The sequence below is a fragment of the Cupressus sempervirens genome, chromosome 1 (genome assembly GCF_028749045.1).
Source record: "Cupressus sempervirens isolate cs-2001-9-10 chromosome 1, ASM2874904v1, whole genome shotgun sequence".
Taxonomy (NCBI): Eukaryota; Viridiplantae; Streptophyta; class Pinopsida; order Cupressales; family Cupressaceae; genus Cupressus; species Cupressus sempervirens.
This window is the reverse complement of record NC_143118.1, coordinates 350369905-350388962: the sequence shown is the minus strand read 5'-3', so window position 1 is coordinate 350388962 and position 19058 is coordinate 350369905. Positions and strand designations below refer to the sequence as shown.

At 32.8% G+C, this 19058-nt stretch overlaps 2 pseudogenes; both read left to right on the top strand.

Moving 5' to 3' along the window:
* The first annotated feature begins 9897 nt into the window (after positions 1–9897).
* LOC149577675 (uncharacterized) lies at positions 9898–11229 on the top strand (annotated as a pseudogene).
* Positions 11230–12506: 1277 nt separating this feature from the next.
* LOC149577674 (receptor kinase-like protein Xa21) lies at positions 12507–18637 on the top strand (annotated as a pseudogene).
* The last annotated feature ends 421 nt before the right edge of the window (positions 18638–19058 follow it).

Genomic DNA, 19058 nt, shown 5'->3' with positions numbered 1-19058 from the left:
ATAATTAAATAATGCAATAACCTAAGTAAACTAAAGTAAGTGTAAATAATAAAGTACGTATTTACACCAACAAGTCTAATAGAGTTGGAAATTCTCTTAGTACAATACAAATTTTACTCCTAGAGATGTCTCCAGGTTCTGATTTGCAAAAAAAATTTTGCCTCACAATCGACTTTAGGCCAAGGTAGTCGATTTTATAGCCAAATTTCATCGATTTAGCATTTTGGTCATAATGGCGAGGTCAGATATGGCTCTGGATGCTCTCAATTTCTACAGTACTTCGAATTTAGGCTGAGGTGTTGAAGCAAGCATGGTCTTAAACGACTATGTGATGAGAAGGTCTCCAAGTTTCTCTGATACCATGTAAGAATTTGACTTGGGGCATAATTCACCTAGGAATTAAGAACTCAAACACAAGCACAATTGTAGACCAAGAGAGAGAGAGTATGATCAGAATGACGATATATTCAATATGCCATGATATGTTATGATCAGAGTACACTAGGAGTGCTTGTATATAAAGGCCTTTGAGATACATCTAGAATGTCTCATAATCAACACCATGATGTGTCATACAACTAGACACATGTCCACCAAATATGGGTTATCCTTCATTAAACATGAAAGTATGTGCGATGATGAGAGGATAAGCCTACAAAGGTGTGACACACAAAACAATGTTGTAGACACCATGTGCTAAAATGGAGTTGTGTACTCCTGTGTTTTCAAAATGACAACTCAAAAAGGTGCGCAAACTCCTAAGTGTCTCATAAATAATTAAATAATGTAATAACCTAAGTAAACTTAAGTAAGTGTAAATAATAAAGTACGTATTTACACCAACAAGTCTAATAGAGTTGGAAATTTTCTTAGTACAATACAAATTTTACTCACAGAGATGCAGATTGAGGTGCTTGGGTTCAAGAAACTTGATAATTTGTATACAAAGGATCTTGATTTTGGGGAAGCTTGGAAAGCTTGTACATAACCTATCACACTTGATAGGATGAAGTGGTTGGATTTCATAATCCAATATGGTATGTTGTTCAAAGGAAGTTAGTTGTGTATTCCCATAAGTTATATGACAGATAATCTCATCAATGGAAAGCATACTAGAGGATTGGATAGATACTTGGTAGAGATAAAACCATTTCTTTGGTTGCTAAGAATTATTACTAGCCATAGTTGCAGCAATATGTGAAGAAGTTTGAGTAGAGTTGTAGAGTATGTTAGATAGAGAAAGGAGTGAAGATAAATACAGAGTTATATCAGCCATTACTGAGACTAGAGAAGCCATGGGATGATGTCAACATGGATTTCATTCTTGGTTTACCAAGGACATAGTGAGGGTATCATTCAATATTTGTAGTGGTTGATATATTTTTTAAAATGAAATATTTTATTCCTTGCAAGAGGAGTAGTGATGTTGTTCATGTGGTGGAGTTTTTTTTTAGAGAAGTGGTGACTACATGGTCTTCTAAAGAGTATAATTTATGATTGGGATACAAAGTTTGTTTGGTATTTCTAGTGTATATTGTGGAAGAAGTTGAAGGCAGTTTTGAAGTTCAAGTCATCACATCATCCACAAACTGATGGAGAAACAGAGGTGGTGAATAGGAATTTGGGGAATTCGTTGAGACGTTTGGTTGGAGATAAACCAAAAGGTAGGGATCTAATTTCACCACAAGTAGAATTTACATACAATAATTTTGTTAATAAGAGAACTAGTAAATCAACATTCCAAACTATATATGGGAGTGGTCCTAGAATTGTTTTTGAATTGAGGAAGTTGGATAAAGGAGAAATAGGTAGTGCTGAAGTGGAAGATTTCACTGAGCATATGAAGAACATCCATGATGAGGTGAGGAAGCACATTATAAAGATGAATGCATAGTACAAGGATAAGGTGGATGTGAAAAGTATGCATAAGGAATTTTAGACTGGAGATGAAGTCATGGTTTATTTGATAAAAGAGTGTTTTCGAGTGGGTACATGTAATTAGCTGAAAATGAAGAAGTATGGACCATGCAAGATAGTGAAAAAACATGAATCTTAAAATGCTTACGAAGTAGAGTTGCCTTTTGAACTAAAAATTTCATCGGTATTTAACATTTTAGATCTGACAGAGTATCATGAAGGAGGTGATGGAGACAATATTACAGAAGCATAATGGAGTATTCCAACAACTAGTTTGACTACAAAGGAGATTGAAGAGATATTAGATAGTCATGTTGGAAAAAGTACAAGGACTAGAACTTATGAAGAGTACCTAGTTAAATGGAAGGCGAGACTAGTAGGAAATTCATCATGGCTAGAAAGGGAGGATGTTAACCATCTTGTTTTTCCTCTGAACACATGAGACATGATAGGGTCACTTCTCAAATTACCTCGGGTAACATCAACCCTTCCAAAGGTTCCCAACCATGCTAGAGATTTGTTTTTATGTTATTCTATCCTAAACATCTTAGATAATGGAAATTTTACAATGATTTGTGAAAGCATGGACAACATATCTATAGCAGTGTAAGGAGGAATATCAATGAACATACCTTTATTTTCCTTTGATTGAATATGGGAATTCTTAGATTGCTTGTTGATCTTTACCTTAGCTACTTTTTCTTTAGGAGCCTCTTTCTTCATCTTAGTATTTTGGGTGTGTGTGACCTTCTTAGGCCCCCACTTCTTTGCCTTCACATCTATTACCTTCATCAACAATGTATTTTTGGCTTTGTTTACATCACAGATTTTATGAGTTATATCTTTAATAAATATTCTAGAAGGTTTACTAGAATCACCATTGACTACTCTATTTCTCAAATTATATGTGCTATGAACTTGAGCTACCATGTGTGTTGTAATTATGTCACTTTCTTCTTTTGATGGATTCCTCAGGTTTATATAGATCACATCAGATACTACATTACAAGATTTACTGTCCATTTCTTCATCATTGTTAGAGAAAATTTGTTGATGAATCCTCTCAGAGTTATATCTATGTAAGTCTAGATCCACATCAAGCTCTCCTTGTTCAGAACAATCATCATACTCCCAATATGAACCTACTAGATTACACACTACATTATCTGGGTTTTCCACTTTTGTAACTCCTTGTGGCTTGCATCGTTGAGATGCGATAATTGAATGGGAAATTGCATAATAATCAGGGGAACAAGGAGTTTGACAATCCATACATGAAGGGTCCTTTTCTGTAACATTTATTGAGTTCCTTTGTAATGGGTCAAGTGTAACTTTCTGACTATTAGCCTTAGCAGTATTAGTAATAAGCTTATCATCCTTCCACTGAGTATTATAGGGGAAATTTTGTAACCTATTTTTTCTATTGAAGTTATTATTAGAAAATTGTGGTTTATCACTAGCAAACCCTTTATTAGTGTTACCAAGAGGAGGTTTTAAATCTTTTACCATATTCAGGTCCTTATGCATCTTATCTTCCTCTATTTATTTTTTCTAGCAGGCTTGCCATTTTCTCTTTTGTTCCCTCAAGTACCAAAAAACTTAGGGGCATCCATTCTCCCCAACTTTTTTGAGCTTCTCTTGTTGTTTTTAATATTTACTACAATCCTAAAGGAATCCTTCAATATCTTGAGGTCTTTATCTCTTAGTATGTATGCCATTTTACTATCAAATGCATTGAAATAGGCTATCAGACACACATTTTTGTCACATCACTTGGAAAAATTTGTACATCCCCTTTTGAAACCTAACATTAAAATCAAAGGTATACTCCATCTAGTTTTTCTTGATGTTGTTAAACTCATATAATAAAAACCCTACATTAGTATTATCCCCGTATTGTTCTTTGAAACATTTCCCAAGATCATCCTAGGAACTAATACTATCATCAAGGAGTCTCCTAAACCAATCTCTAGCCTCTTATGTGAGGGAATGAATAAATAATTTCATGACTACATCTTCATATTCTAATTCATAGTCATTAAACATGTCGATAGAATTCGTGTTCTTCTCCATTAAAGGTGTTGTTACCTGCAAATGCTTTGAACTTATCCCTTAATTGATTAGGTACAAGGTTGGGATATCCAAGAATCCCTACAAATCTTATTCATCTATATCTTTCTAAATATTTAGGTCTTCTTTGAAAGCCTAATCTACCACTAGCACTTGGCCTAGAAGAATCAAACATTGTTCATAAATGAGTGTTTAGTTGTTGTCTAGACACATTTTGACCTATCTTAGTCAAGGAAACCACAAGAATAGCATGGGAAGAACCCACATTACCTGTTAAAAGACTGCACAAAACTGCAAAAGACATACCTTGAGAAGATGTCGCTTGTCTAACAACAACACTAGAAGATAACTTAAGGAACTAAATTTTCCTCCTCATCTCTACAGCCTCAACCTCATTCTCATCTTTCTCTAGTTCTTTGGCTAAATCATCATGCTCTTTTCTAGCTTTCTCCAATTCCAGATCAATCTTGGACATGGCTAGTACACTCTTCAAAGATTTTGTAGGTTAATTGATCTCTACACCCACTACCTTTTTCTTTTCTTTGTATGCAACTTTAGCACTAGGTTCTACTATGCTTGCTTTAACCTTGGTATCATTTGCAGGTTTGTAAGGATGAATCTGACTTAAGATAGGTCCCTTATTCTCTTGTAAAGCATGTTCCTCTTCTTGACACTTAGATATTAATGCTCCAAGATCCCCGAATAGATCTATATGTAGATATGAAGATTTATCTTCCAACTTCTTGTTCTTCTCTTTTAACAAAGCCATTATTGTTAGCAAACTCTCCCTTTCTATGATTTAATAAAGATATTTTAATTAAATTGCAAAAGGTTGCACATGAAAATTAAAATATAATAAACTAATAAAGAAAAATGGGTTTTCCATGATTGCATAATCGAAGCCCTAAACTAGGGGAAAACTCTTTATTAGGAAATTAGAGTTCATTTCTCCATACTGGGGATTTGGATGAGCAATTTTTGAAAAGAAGGTTTTCAAAAGAAGGGGAAATTGCTTGCATGCTCCATGCATTTTTTGTTTTAGCATTAGATCCTAGTAGGATCTTGTGGATTTTAAAGAGTAGTTTTTGTTCTTTGAATTCTCTGTATTCTTCATATCTGGATGAATTTGTTTTCAGAATTTGAATCAATTTGTAACCTTTGTATGCCAATTAATCGTTCTTTGATTGAGAATATCTCTATATGAATTGATAATTAGAAACCCTCGTTTGTAAAATTTTAGAGAACCATATTTTGATACTAATAGGGTTTGGAAAGGATATCAGGATTGGTTATACATATTCGATTAAATTATTTGTATTTCACCTATTAGTTTATTTGGGGAAATCTTTTAATATATATATATTAATAAAATTACTATAATAAATAGTTTTACTATGATAATTTTATCACATATATTTTAAAAAATAAAATTAGAAATTAATTGGGGGGGGGGTGTATTTGTTTTGGTTTTATTAAATAAATAAAAATAAATACATTTTTGAGTGGGAGGCGAGTCACCACACTTCACCTCCCCTCCTCTCTCTCCCTTGACCAATGGCGATTATTGATGTCACGCAGTAGTACTATTGCATTAGAAGCAGGACTCTATTGCGACCGCAATGGACTGCTACATCAATATCGTGTAGGTCGACGAGCCTTTAAACATGTTAAATTATTCCGTTTAAAGCTTTTTTTTTTATGTAATCTTTTAAATGTATTAAGTTTTATAATTTAATTTTATTAATTTATGTTTTAATAAATATTTAAATTTAGTTTTAGATTAATTTTTTATAATTTAATTAATATTATTTTCAAATTACTGTTAATTGTTAAATTAATATTAAATATTATTAATAAACTTAAATAAATTTTTATTATATTATTTAGTAATAATTATGGTTATTAATAATTTGTATTATTTTATTAATAAATTGATAATTAGTATTTAATAATTTAATAATTATTACTTAAATTGTTTTATGACATTTTATGAAGGCATTAGTTCTATAGTGGTAAATTGTATCTAGATTTAAAAAGAAAATGGGTTCAGTTGTATGGGAAAATTGTAAACTTTATCAAGTCAAAAACTTACAATGAAATGTAAACTTGAACCTTACTGTTAAATTAAAACTATATGTTTTCAAAACCAAACAAAAACTATGAAACTACACTGTTAGTTCTATGTTTTCTTATGTGTTGGGTTTGGGGTTGACTTAGAGTATTGACCAGTTTCAAGATGTCTACTAGAGGTTGGGAGTTATTGTTTTGGTGATGTCATGGTTTGGTTTATGTGTACTTGACCTTAGATCAGTCTTGTTAGGATGATTGTATTGGTGAAATCTGTGGATTTTGATTAGTGATATTTCAATGCTTTCTAGTTGCTTGTTTAAGAACTGATGTGCATTTTATGATGATGTGAGATGTTTTTCTTTCACTGATCTTAGGGTAGGTTATCTTTATGTCATGTTGGGAAGTGGCTTGCAATGGAAGCCAGAGCCCTAAAGTGGCTACCTTGGTAACCCATTGTAGGTTATTTTACTAAGTGATAACATTTCATTAAATGAGAGTAAAATAAATTAATAAGAGTCATTTTTTTCCCTCACCCATGCATCAAGTGCTAGTACATGCTAGGATGGGAGTAGAGAGGATGCTTGGTTGCAACCTTGCTTCATTAGTATGCCTTGTCAGTATGAAACAATACTAGTGCCACATAAAGTCACCAGGGGGCAGAGTCCAGTGAGGCTACTAGGGTAACTTTAGAGTTGACTCATGTGATGACACTTGCCCACCTACATAGTAGATTTCCTACATGTCATTGTTGCCTCTCGATTTAGATGTCATTTGTGTCTTGGTACCTTGAATTAGATTGCTTTCAGGTTCTCCTTGACCTAGATGTTGGATTTGACTTTTTGGATTGATATTTGTATGGGAATTGAGGTTATCTCCTCAGCATGGTGGGAGTGGCCATTTAGGTTACCACAAGGTCAGGTGGTAGTGATTTTTAGTTCTACCATTGAGATCTGACAGTTCGATGTCATTGTTGGAGTTCCCTATTTTGTATTAACTTTCATTATGTTCCTGTGTACTATGATGGATGGTTATACTGTATTTTATTGTATTTGATTTCATAGATCTTACAAGATGATGTAATCTATTTTATGATGTATATTCTTTTAGCCTTTCATACCCTATGACTTTTATAGTGGATGATTGTACATTATGATTATTGCCAAGTGACATCCTATATTTAAATGGATTCATTCTCATAGTTATTCTTGATGTAGAGTTATTATATATTGGATTAGTATTAAATAAAATTAAATGGGATTCAATGTCATTGGACCCTTAAGAGATGCAATCTGTTTATGTGTTGGTTATGTATGTGTGTATGTTATTGCTTCCGCTATGTTATATCTATTTTTGTTAAGTTATTGTCTTTTCAAAAAAAAAATTGTTTGGAAAACTTAGTGAAACTTTAGGTTAATTTCTTTTGGGTTCCCTAGTGGGGTGTTACAATTGTTCGATTATCTTTGAAAAAAATGTAAGGTTACCAAACAATGAGATGGAAATTTCCACAAATATAATAGTGTCTAATTGAAAATTACAATATATATAGTTGATGTTTATATCTTCAATCCAAAATGTACTTCTAACTAAAATTCCTCAAAATTTGAGTTGAGATAATTCTGTTATAAGAACTTGCATTGCAAGTGTATTGCAATCTCCACTGATTTGATAATGCACTATGTAGGTCTTATAGCGTGGGGATTTTCTCCCATAAGGGGTTCCCCACAATAATCATTGTGTTTTTTATTTACTATTATTTCATGTATGCTCTTATTTTCCACTTGAAATTGATGTAATAGTTAAGTTAATATTTACATAATTGTCCATTCAAGATTAGCGTAGGAAAAAATTATGCATAAATTTTCTTCCTTACAAGCACCTTCAATTGGATAATAAAAAATGCAACATTAAATAAAATCTAGAGCTTTATGCACAATTAACATCCAACTTGGCAAGATGATCATTGGAGGTCAAAAAGATCCATGAAAACCTGTGATTCAAGTTGTCACAGAAATGAAAGATACATAGGAAATGTCCAAGGTTGAACCAACAAGAACCTTTAATTGACTACTAAATAAAATTGTAGCACATGACTTACCTCAATTTTTTTTTCTAATTTCGACATCTTGAGATAAGGAAGTTAAAGGCTTTAGAAATCACATATATCTAAAAAAAATCCAATAGATATACCTAATCAAGATTCTTGACTGAGGGTTTAGAAATATTTAAACTTGAAATATACACAAAATTAGAAGGAAAAAGAATTTGTTAAGACTTGGCGGAAGCATCTATGAATGTAGGTTTGATGCACCATCATGAAATTGAAAATTGAAAGGTAATGTTATTTCCTTTAGTAGCATTGAGAATATTTACTTTGTTGGATTGATAGGAATTCTTTTTGTTTAAAGCCAAATGAGGTATGACATATTATTCAATGGTTTACTTGATTGATGAACTACTTTTTCTAAGAAACATTTGATCCAAATTTTTCATATATATGACCCCTTTCGATATAATATTTCTTGGCAAATGATCTTGTATGTATTCAATAGAGCCCTATTTACTTCATTTCAAAGGATTTACAATAAATAATTATAGGTTATATATATGTATATGTATATGTATGCATGTGTATATGTATATGTCTATATATATGTGTGTGTACACAAATATATATGTACATATCTATATATATGTGTGTGTGTGTGTGTACATGTATATATGTACACACACACACACATATATGTATGTATATAAATGCATACAAATATATACATACATAAATACAAATATATGTGTGTGTGTCTGCATACACACATATATTTGTATTATAGTTATGAGCCCTAATTCATAATTCAAATTGAAATATATTGGATAGAATATTATACTTATTAATATATTACATTAATATAATTAATATTGGAAAAACAAATTATTTTGATGGAAATAGTTAAAAAGTTCAATTTGGTAGAACAAAAAATCTTATTGGCTTTAGTCATGTTCTTCAAGAATGGAACAAGGTGGTAGATTATTTAGCAAACTAGGTCTTTGATTAGATGAGGATATGAAATATTAAGGATTGGGTTATCTTATTTGTGCACTATCTTAAGTAAATTTGAGATGGAGCAATATTGGAATGGGTGATCGATTCTTATTATCACTTAGTGACCATCATGTAGATGCCATGAGTGCAAAGTGATGCATTCATTTTCATGATGGATGGGTTCTTTTGAACCACTATTCGTTAAACATGGATAAGTAAATTAAATTGTAAAACAAATTCTACTATCAATATCACGTAGATTTTTTTTTTTTTTTTTTTTTAACAAGATGACCATAAGCATACTGACAAACTTGTAATTTAAATTTAAAATATTTTTTTCCCTTTTAGTTACATGACAAGATTCGATTAATTGTGAAACTATTTTGGATAAGTGCTATATAAGAACTCATCATATATATATAATGCAGTTGGGTGTGTGGTCATGGGGTGTGTGGTAATTTGATGAAGAGTGGAGTAAAAACCCCTGCGAAGTTGAAATTATAAGGACAAAAAGACCAAGTACTCTAATTATAGTGAGCACCAATCGTTTAGAAAAATTGTGCACTTTGTTTGATAATGTCTTCAATCAGATACCAATTAGCCAATAATCCCTTGCCTTTGCATTTTCTTCTCTTTTATCTTCAGTTGTGCTCCTCTGCCTCTGACTCTACCTCCTTCAATGATGAACAGGCTTTCCTTGCCTTCAAGAATTCTCTCACTTCTTATCAAAAAATGTGTTATCAGATTGGGATTCCAACACTAACATCTTCCATTGGACAGGCATTTCACGCAACAAATTGATGAGAGTGTCATCAATAAATCTTGAGAGTTCGTGTTTACTTAATGGGTCATATTTCTCCTATTTTGGGGAATCTTTCCTCTTTAGAGGCATTAGATATCTCTAATATAACTATTTCCATGGTGTTATTCCAAATCTCGGTGAGAAGCTCAGCAATCTGAAGGAACTACATCTTTAGGGGAATCAGTTAAGTGGGAAATTACCAAAATCTCTAGGAAATTGTTCCAAACTGAAATTTCTTGACCTCAACCTCAACAATCTCAATAGGAAAGGAAAGTATGTTTTATAGTCCATGAAACAACCATAGGTGTATGGGTTAACATATGGTGACAGTGTATGGGACTACCTCGTACTCCTTGTGGGAGGTACCTAACTATAGTACAAACAAGGCATACATAACCTACCCCCCAATGGGATTTGAACTTGTGACCTCCCTTTTGAGAGTACAATGGAAGCATGCCTCTGCAGTTGGGTAACTTGACCTCTCTCCAATGTCTTTTGTCATATGATAACTTCCTCACCAGGTCAAGGACTTGTCCCTTTCTTCCAGCCCTTGTAAATTGCCCTTCCCTCCAAACTTTATACATGGTCTTTAACCTTCTCCCTAAGGAATTAACCCCTTACATTGGCCAACACTCTATTAATCTCTCTATATTGTCCATACAACAAAACCTTATAGGAGGGAGAATACCACAAGAAATTGGCTATCTTACCAACTTGATATTAATTAAGTGATTTAGGAATTTGATAAGCACAATCCGGCCTCATTCCTTATGATATTGGAGCCTTGTACTCAGCAAGATTTTATCCCTAATGGGCTCTTTGTGAGCCATTGAACTTCACCAGTAGACCAAGGGCTCATTGACTTTTTCATTTAACTGACTCATTGGACAAATTTATGACACTATTGAGAATCTTGCTCAACTGAGGCACCTTCAACTTGATAATAACAAATTAATAGGGACGATACCCCTTAATAATTGTTAGTTACTCAAATTATTTGACCTATCCCAAAATATTCTCTTTGGAAACATACTACCATAAGTTACACTTCTTACTACTACAATCTATCTTGGAATTCACTATATGGAAACCTGCTTGCTCAAGTCATTTTGGGAATGGTTCAAGGAATCAATCTATCTGGAAACCAATTATCTGGTCACATTCCAGGTCTCTTGGAAGTTGTACTAATCTAGAATATCTTAACCTCTCACATAACATGTTTGAAGGCACAGTTATCGATTCATTTTCTAGGATATATCGGAATAGTGTAGATATCCTACAACAACAAAACAAATTATTTGGTACTATGCAACTGAATTTTTTTTATTAAACATCTTTTTAAAATGAAATAGTACAAATTTCCACAATCTATTTGACAATTATTCGGATAGATTGTGTAAGAGATATTTTTCATCAATATTTTGGATCACACTCATGATTCATGATCAAGATGATAAGTAGAACATAAGAAAATCAAGAAAAATAATAAAGAGAGCCTAAGTGGATTATTTTTTTGTATCTCTTTGTCCTCTACCAGAAAATTATAAAATACTAAATATATTTCTTTTCTTTTTGTTTTATACATATTAAAGAGAAAACCTTGATAGAATTTGTTTGATACGAGAAATTTCTAACATTTGGTTGCTTGAATATGATTTAGAAACTGGAATTTAGAATCCTTGTTTTGAGATTCTTGAACTTGAAATCTAGATTACTATTTTTAGAATTTATGTAATGATTACTTCATTCAAACTCAAAAATATTTGATATTTAGGATTTGTTATTCCAAGCATGTTTGGTTCAAAATACAAATATATAGTTCAAAAGATGAATATAAAAGTTACATTGACAAAGGTGATTCATATCTCCAATTTGTTCAAGGATCTGTTCATAGTGCTTCGAACTCCACACATGCAAAAAATGCCGATGTTCATTGTAAAATAAAATTTAAGAAAAAGTTAAAAGGAAGAAAAAAGAAAGTAGATATGTGAGGTACTAGTTGTTTTATCCAAACATATGAGGAAGTGCAACAATAGAAAAATGTTTTTCGACAGTTTAAAAAAATTGTATTCATACAAATTCTGTAGTAATCTTTTTAATTTCTTCAAGCGATACCTACTAATTTTTACAAAATGGCGTTCAAAGGTGCTCGAAGTAGATGCAAAGGGTGTCATTTCTAAAAAATCCTCACTCTCAGTTACAACTCAATTAAATTTAAAAAATATGTGCAAAAATCGGTGCCCAAATGAGCATCCATATGTCACCCAATTAAATTTCACTTTACTTGGAATCCTCATTTTCAAAAAATGGGATCTAAAACGGGAATCCCAAATACAAGTATTTTGAGGGGAGATGAAATTCTTGTTTTGGGGGTCAAATGGTGATATTAAATCCACATTTCCATGAATTTCAACTCCCATTTTGCAGACCCAAACAGTGGAGTAGGAAATTTTTGAGAATTCTGAATTCCAATTCTTGCTTAAATCTGTGATCCAAATGAAATGGGAACCATTTAGAAATCTCACAAAGTCACCTCTTAGAGGAGTCCCTCAATTATGCGAACGAGGGATTTTTACATTTCCAAGGCACTTCCATAAATAATTTAAATACATGATTTATGTTATTCCCTCTCTAGTTCTGTTTGGTACATATGTTTTACTTTTGTACAAGTATTTATATATGTGTTAGATAATGACAATAATTGAAGAAAAGCAGAAAAAACAAGATTGTGAAAACAATCTTTTTTCTATTTTAAAAAAAAGAATAGTTTTTATCTTCAAAAGGAAACTTTAAGTTTTTGAGGAATAAATCGAGTTTTATTTTATGATGAGAAGTTTTTCTCCTATCTTCAAGAGGTTATATACCTTTATTCTTTGTGAGGGCATAATCAATGTCTGAATAGAAATATTGCAACAACAACTATGAAGTTGCAGATGTCATGAGTTTCTTCTGAGCAATAAGAATACCAATACTTGCCCCTTGGATGTTTCCTTGACATATTGTCAAGGTTTTACCATGTATATCTGTGTATTATCATTTCTATTGTTATTATTTTATATTTCTCTTACTATTTCTTTGAATCTAATTTGTGTTGTAAGTATATTGTTTCTGGTTAATGCTTCTGCTTCTATAACAAGTGGTATCAGAGCAATTTATTTTTTATAGTAGCTGTGTTAGTATATGGTGTTGAGTTTTTTGCAGCATCAAATGGAAAAGGTTTTGAATGCAAGATTTGAGGTGGAGAAATTTAAAGGCAAAAACAACTTTGAGCTATGGAAGCTCAAGACATGTGACTTGTTAGTGCTATAGGGATTGTGTAAGGCATTAGCTGGAAAGTCAAGGAAACTAATAAATATGATAGAGGATGATTGGAAAAATTTGGATATGAGAGCCCTAAGCACGATCTAGTTGTGTTTGACAGATGAGGTTCTTTTTAATATTGTTGAAGAAGATACAGGTGTAGGTTTATGGGGTAGAATAGAGAGTCTTTATATGACAAAATCCTTGACAAATCGAATCTACCTGAAGAGACAATTGTATAGCTTGTGAATGAAGGAAGGTATAAAAATTTCTAATCATTAAATTTTTTTCAATACTCTAATTTGTCAATTGGGTAGTATGGATATAAAAATAGATGATGAAGACAAAGTAGTTACACTATTATGTTCTTTGCCCGAATCCTGGAATCACTTAGTTACTTCTATTAGTTTTAGTACAACTGATTCCCTTGAATTTGATTCTATTGTGGGAGCTTTTTTGTTTGAAGAGGTGTGAAGGTAGTCTAATATAGAAACCTACACATTGGAAGCAATGGTGGCTAGAGGTTGTTCCACAGAAAAAGGGAAAGCTTTGAGAGATAAAGCTAGATCCAAGTCAAGAGGTAAAAAGAGCAAGGGAAAATGTTCGTATTGCAATAAAGTAGGGCATCTCAAGAAAGATTGCTGGAAAAGAAAAGAAGAGAATGATGAATCCAAAAAGGAAGCAAGTCTAGCTGAGGCAAATTCAAGTACGGTTGGTGAAGTGTTATCTATTTGTAATATCTTACAAAATCAAGATGAATGGATTTTAGATTCTAGTGCTTTTGATCACATGTGGCCACATATGAGTTGGTTTTCTTCTTACCAACCTATTGACGGAGGTGCTATTTTTATGGGAAATAATGCTTCTTGTAAGACTGTTGGGATTGGGAGTATTAGAATCAAGATGTTTGATGGTATTGTAAAGACACTAACAGGGGTAAGACATGTACTAGAACTAAAAAAAAGAATTTAATTTTCCTGGGTGTTTTGGATTCTGGTGGTTATAAATTCTCTTGTCAAGGTGCAATTTTAAAAGTGTTTAAGGGAATTTTAGTGGTGAAGGCTAAAAAATTTGGAAACGTTTATAGGCTGGAAGGAAGTACAGATGTAAATCATGTGACAATGGTATCTAAGGAAAGTGATGAATCTACTAGTTTATGACATCAATGATTGGGTCATATGAGTGAGAAACGGCTAAAGGTATTGGTAAATCGTAAGTTGCTTCCAAACTTAAAATCTTTGAATTTGAATTTTTGCAAGCATTGTGTCTTTGGAAAGCAATGTAGATATAAGTTTAAATCTGGTAGTCATACAAGAAAAGGTATTCTAGACTATATTCACTCAGATGTTTGGGGTCCATCCCATGTAGTTTCTTTTGGAGGAGCGTCATATTTTCTGACATTTATAGATGACTAGTCAAGAAAAGTATGGATTTTTTTTATTAAAGGTAAAGATGATGTGTTCGGTGTATTCAAATAATTTAGAGATTTTGTTGAAAAGAGTACAGTCAGATCAATCAAGTATTTGAGAACAAATAATGGAGGTGAGTTCACATCTTTAGAGTTTGAGAATTATTACAAAGAAGCTGGGATCATAAGGCATAAAACCATAGTTTACACTCCTCAAAAAAATGGTGTTGCTGAATGCATGAATAGGACTCTTCTAGAAAGAGCAAGATCAGTAATGTCAAATTGCAGCAAGAGTTGTGGGTAGAAGCAGTTAGTACAACATGCTATATGGTAAATTGGTCACCATCAATTGCAATAGATTGCAAGATTCCTGAAGAGGTATGGATAGGTCATTCATGTGATTTTTCAAATCTAAAAATATTTGGTTGTGTTGCTTATGCTCTTGTTTCTAAAAGTCAATGTTCTAAGTTAGACTCCAAATCCAAGAAATACTTCTTCATTGGATATGGTGATAGAGTTAAGGGATATAGATTGTGGGATCCTACTACCAATGAAATCATCATTGGTAGAGATGTAGTATTTGATGAATCCTCTCTAACAAAATTAGATTTTGTAGAAAACAATTTGGAATAGAAAGAAGTGCCACAATAGCAACAAGTTCAATTGGAAACTCATCCTTCTACCTTCTACAGAAGAAACAGAGCAAGAAGATCTCTTTGAAGAAGAAGGTACAAATTTAGAAAATATACAGGAAATTGTGGAAATACCACAACCATCTCTTAGAAGATCTACACAAGTTAAGAATCCTCCTAAAAGGTATGATGATTTCATTTCATCAGTTGCTTTGATTTCTAATGATGGGGAACCAAGTTGTTATCAGGAAGCAATGAGTAATGCTAAATGGAAAATAGTAATGAAAGAAGAAATAGATGCCTTAGAGAAGAATAAGACATGGGACTTGGTAGAACTTCCAAAGGGTAGAAAGGTTGTTGGCTGCAAGTGGATCTAACAACTGAAGAAGGGTGTTGATGATAAGCTTGAAAGGTACAAGGCAAGGTTGGTAGCAAAAGGATATTCTCAAATGAAGGTATTGATTTTCATGAGGTTTTTTCACCAGTTGTTAAGCTTGTCTTTATTCGGATTGTATTTAGTATTAGTTGCATTACTTAATCTTGAGTTAGAGCAACTAGATGTTAAAACAACATTTCTACATAGAGATTCAGATGAGGATATATATATGGAACAACTTGAAGGATTTTTTCAAGATCGCAACAAAAAATTTGTTTGCAAACTCAAGAAATCATTGTATGGCTTGAACCAGTCACCCATGCAATGATACAAGAAGTTTGATTCCTTCATGGTGAGCCAAAACTTTGTAAGAAGTGAGTATGACCATTGTGTTTACTTTAAAAGATTAGACAATGGCTTATTCATTATCTTGATATTATATGTTGATGATATGCTTGTAGCAAGTAAAAGCATGGCTGAAATTAATAAGTTGAAGGCTCATTTGGCTAGGACATTTAATATGAAGGATCTAGGAGTAGCAAAACAAATTTTTGGTATAGAGATACATAGAGATAGGGAACATTATAAGCTTTGGTTATCACAAAAAAAATATGTGGAGAAGATTCTCATCAGATTTGGTATGCAAAATGTGAAACCTGTTAATATCCTGTTGGCTTCCCATTTTAAGCTTTCTTCAAGTTTATGTCCTAGTACTAAGGAAGAAAAGGATTATATGTCTCGTGTACCTTATGCAAATGTAGTAGGAAGTTTAATGTGTGCGATGGTATGTACAAGACTAGGTATTTCACATGCAATGGGTGTTGTTAGTAGATATATGGTAAATCTAGGGAAAGAGTATTGGGCAGCAGTGGAGTGGGTGCTTCGATATCTTACAGGCACAAGTAGTTACTGTATCATTGATAACAGTTGTAGCAATTCGGTGTGTGGTTATGTTGATTCTGATTTTGCAGGTGATTTGGACAAAAGGAGATCTACATTAGGTTATGTCTTTACTCTTGCAGGTGGAGCGATTTGTTAAATGTCAAAACTGCAAGTGACGATTGCTCAATCTATAACTGAGGCAGAATATATGGCTGTCTCACATGCATGTAAAGAGGCAATTTTGTTAAAGGGTTTTTTGGGTGAGTTTGGAAAAGAGCAGGATAATGTGATTATATTTTGTGATAGTCAAAGTGCTATCCATTTGGCTAAAAATCTAACTTATCACAGTAAAACTAAGCATATTGAGATTAAGTACCATTTTGTAAGACATGTTATTGAAGAAGGTGGAGTATGTCTTGAAAAGATCCATACACCTAAAAATTGTGCAGATATGTTCACTAAACCAATGTTGGTAGAGAAGCTAAAATGGAGTGTGGCTTCCCTTGGTTTGCAAAAGGGGTGATGCATGGGCTTGGGAAAGTATTAGGTAAATTGTTGTCAAGGTGGAGATTATTAGATAATGACAACAAATGAAGAAAAACAGAAAAAATAAGATTGTGAAAACAATCTTTTTTTCTATTTTAGAAAAAGAACAATTTTAATCTTCAAAAGGAAACTTTAAGTTTCTGAGAAATAAATTGAGTTTTATTCTATGATGAGAAGTTTTTCTCTTATCTTCAAGAGGTTATATATCTTTCTTCTTTGTCAAGGCATAATCAATGTTTGAATAGAAATATTGCAGCAGCAACTGTGAAGTTGAAGATGTAATGAGTTTCTTCTGAGCAATAAGAATACCAATACTTGCCCTATGGATGTTTCTTGGACATATTGTCAGGGTTTTACCATGTATATCTGTGTATTGTCGTTTTTATTGTTATTATTTTATATTTCTCTTACTATTTCTTTGCACTAATTTGTGCTGTAAGTATATTGTTTCTAGTTAATGCTTCTGCTTCTATAACAATATGAAGGGGTATGTGGAACCTTCAATAGAGTTTCCAAATCCTAGGATCTCATATAAGGAGCTCAGGATTGTAACTGATGGATTTGGCAAGGGCAACTTGCTAGGATTTGGAGGTGTTGGCTCTGTATACAAGGACTTTTGGATTATGGAACATTGGTAGTTGTTAACGCTCTCAATTTAAAGAATGAAGAAGTTCTTAAAAGCTTCAGCGTTGAATGTTAAGTGTTGAGTAAAGCCAAGCACCAAAATATAATAAAAGTCCAAACCTCGTGCTCTAATCTTGACTTTAAAGGTTTGGTTTTTTGAGTTCATGCCTAATGGAAGCTTGGACAAGCAGCTGCATTTTGATATTGGCAAATGTAATATTGGAGGTGTAGGAAAAATGAATTCAAATTGTTCACTGTGATTTAAAGCCAAACAATGTCTTCTGGACTTCTATTTGACAGCCCATATAACCGATTTTGGAAACGCCCATATAATATCTCACAACTCTGGGTTGATTTTCAGCTTCAACAACACTAAAAGACGCTCTAGGCTACGTTGCACCTGGTAAACACTTTTTTTCTTTTTAAGACTCGCCCTATTTTTTCAATTTCCTTACACTGTTTTGATTGAAGATAAATGACATAGGTTTGATGCAGAGTATGGAGCTGGTTCAAGGATCTTAACTAATGGAGATGTTTACAAATATGGAAATTTGTTTTTGGAAATGTTAACAGGCAAGAGGCCGACCCACCGGATGTTTGTTGATGGACTCAGCTTACGCATGTGGGTTAATATGGCTTTTCCTGATAGGATTTAAGAGGTGGTTGATGATATCTTCTTCTTGTGTAATGAAGCTTTTACGTATGATACATGCAAATCTATTATTCAACTGATCCGAGTAGCCTTGTTCTGCTCGAAAGATTCATCTAAAAATGTTGCGCTCGAGAGGTTCATCTAAAAACTGACCAAATATGGCACAAGTTGTGGAGTTGTTGGAATCTATTGAGGAGATATGTGGAGGGAGAAAAGTGGATTGTAAATATCAACACTATCTCTACCAAAACGAAAAGATGGGCAAGAGATTTTGAAGTGAAAGATTTGAATACTTCCACATTTCAGTCAACTTCCTAATTTTATTCCCACTTTTAGATCTAAACAAAATGCTAACTGCCTTATATCTAGATTATTTGCTACAGTTGATATTCTATAAGAAGCGCCTTTTAGCTTCATTTAGTTGTTGATTGAACAGCAGTAAAAACTTTTCTGTCTGTTATTTACGGCGTATGAATTTAATAGACTGTTCCTCATTAACTCGTGAGTTACATTGTTTTTATACTTTTCATAGCCTTAGTAATGTTTACCAAGATAGGGTTATCTTTGGGAATTAGACTCGCAGGTTCAAAGATTTGTTTGCATCAATTTAGTATCAGGGCTTCCAAATACTGAGAAAAGAGAATTTATTGTTGGAAAATTTAATGCAGTGTTGACGTTTGCCCCTAGAGCCAAATGCCCACCTACCACCTGACAACTCAGAACAGATAGAAAACATGAA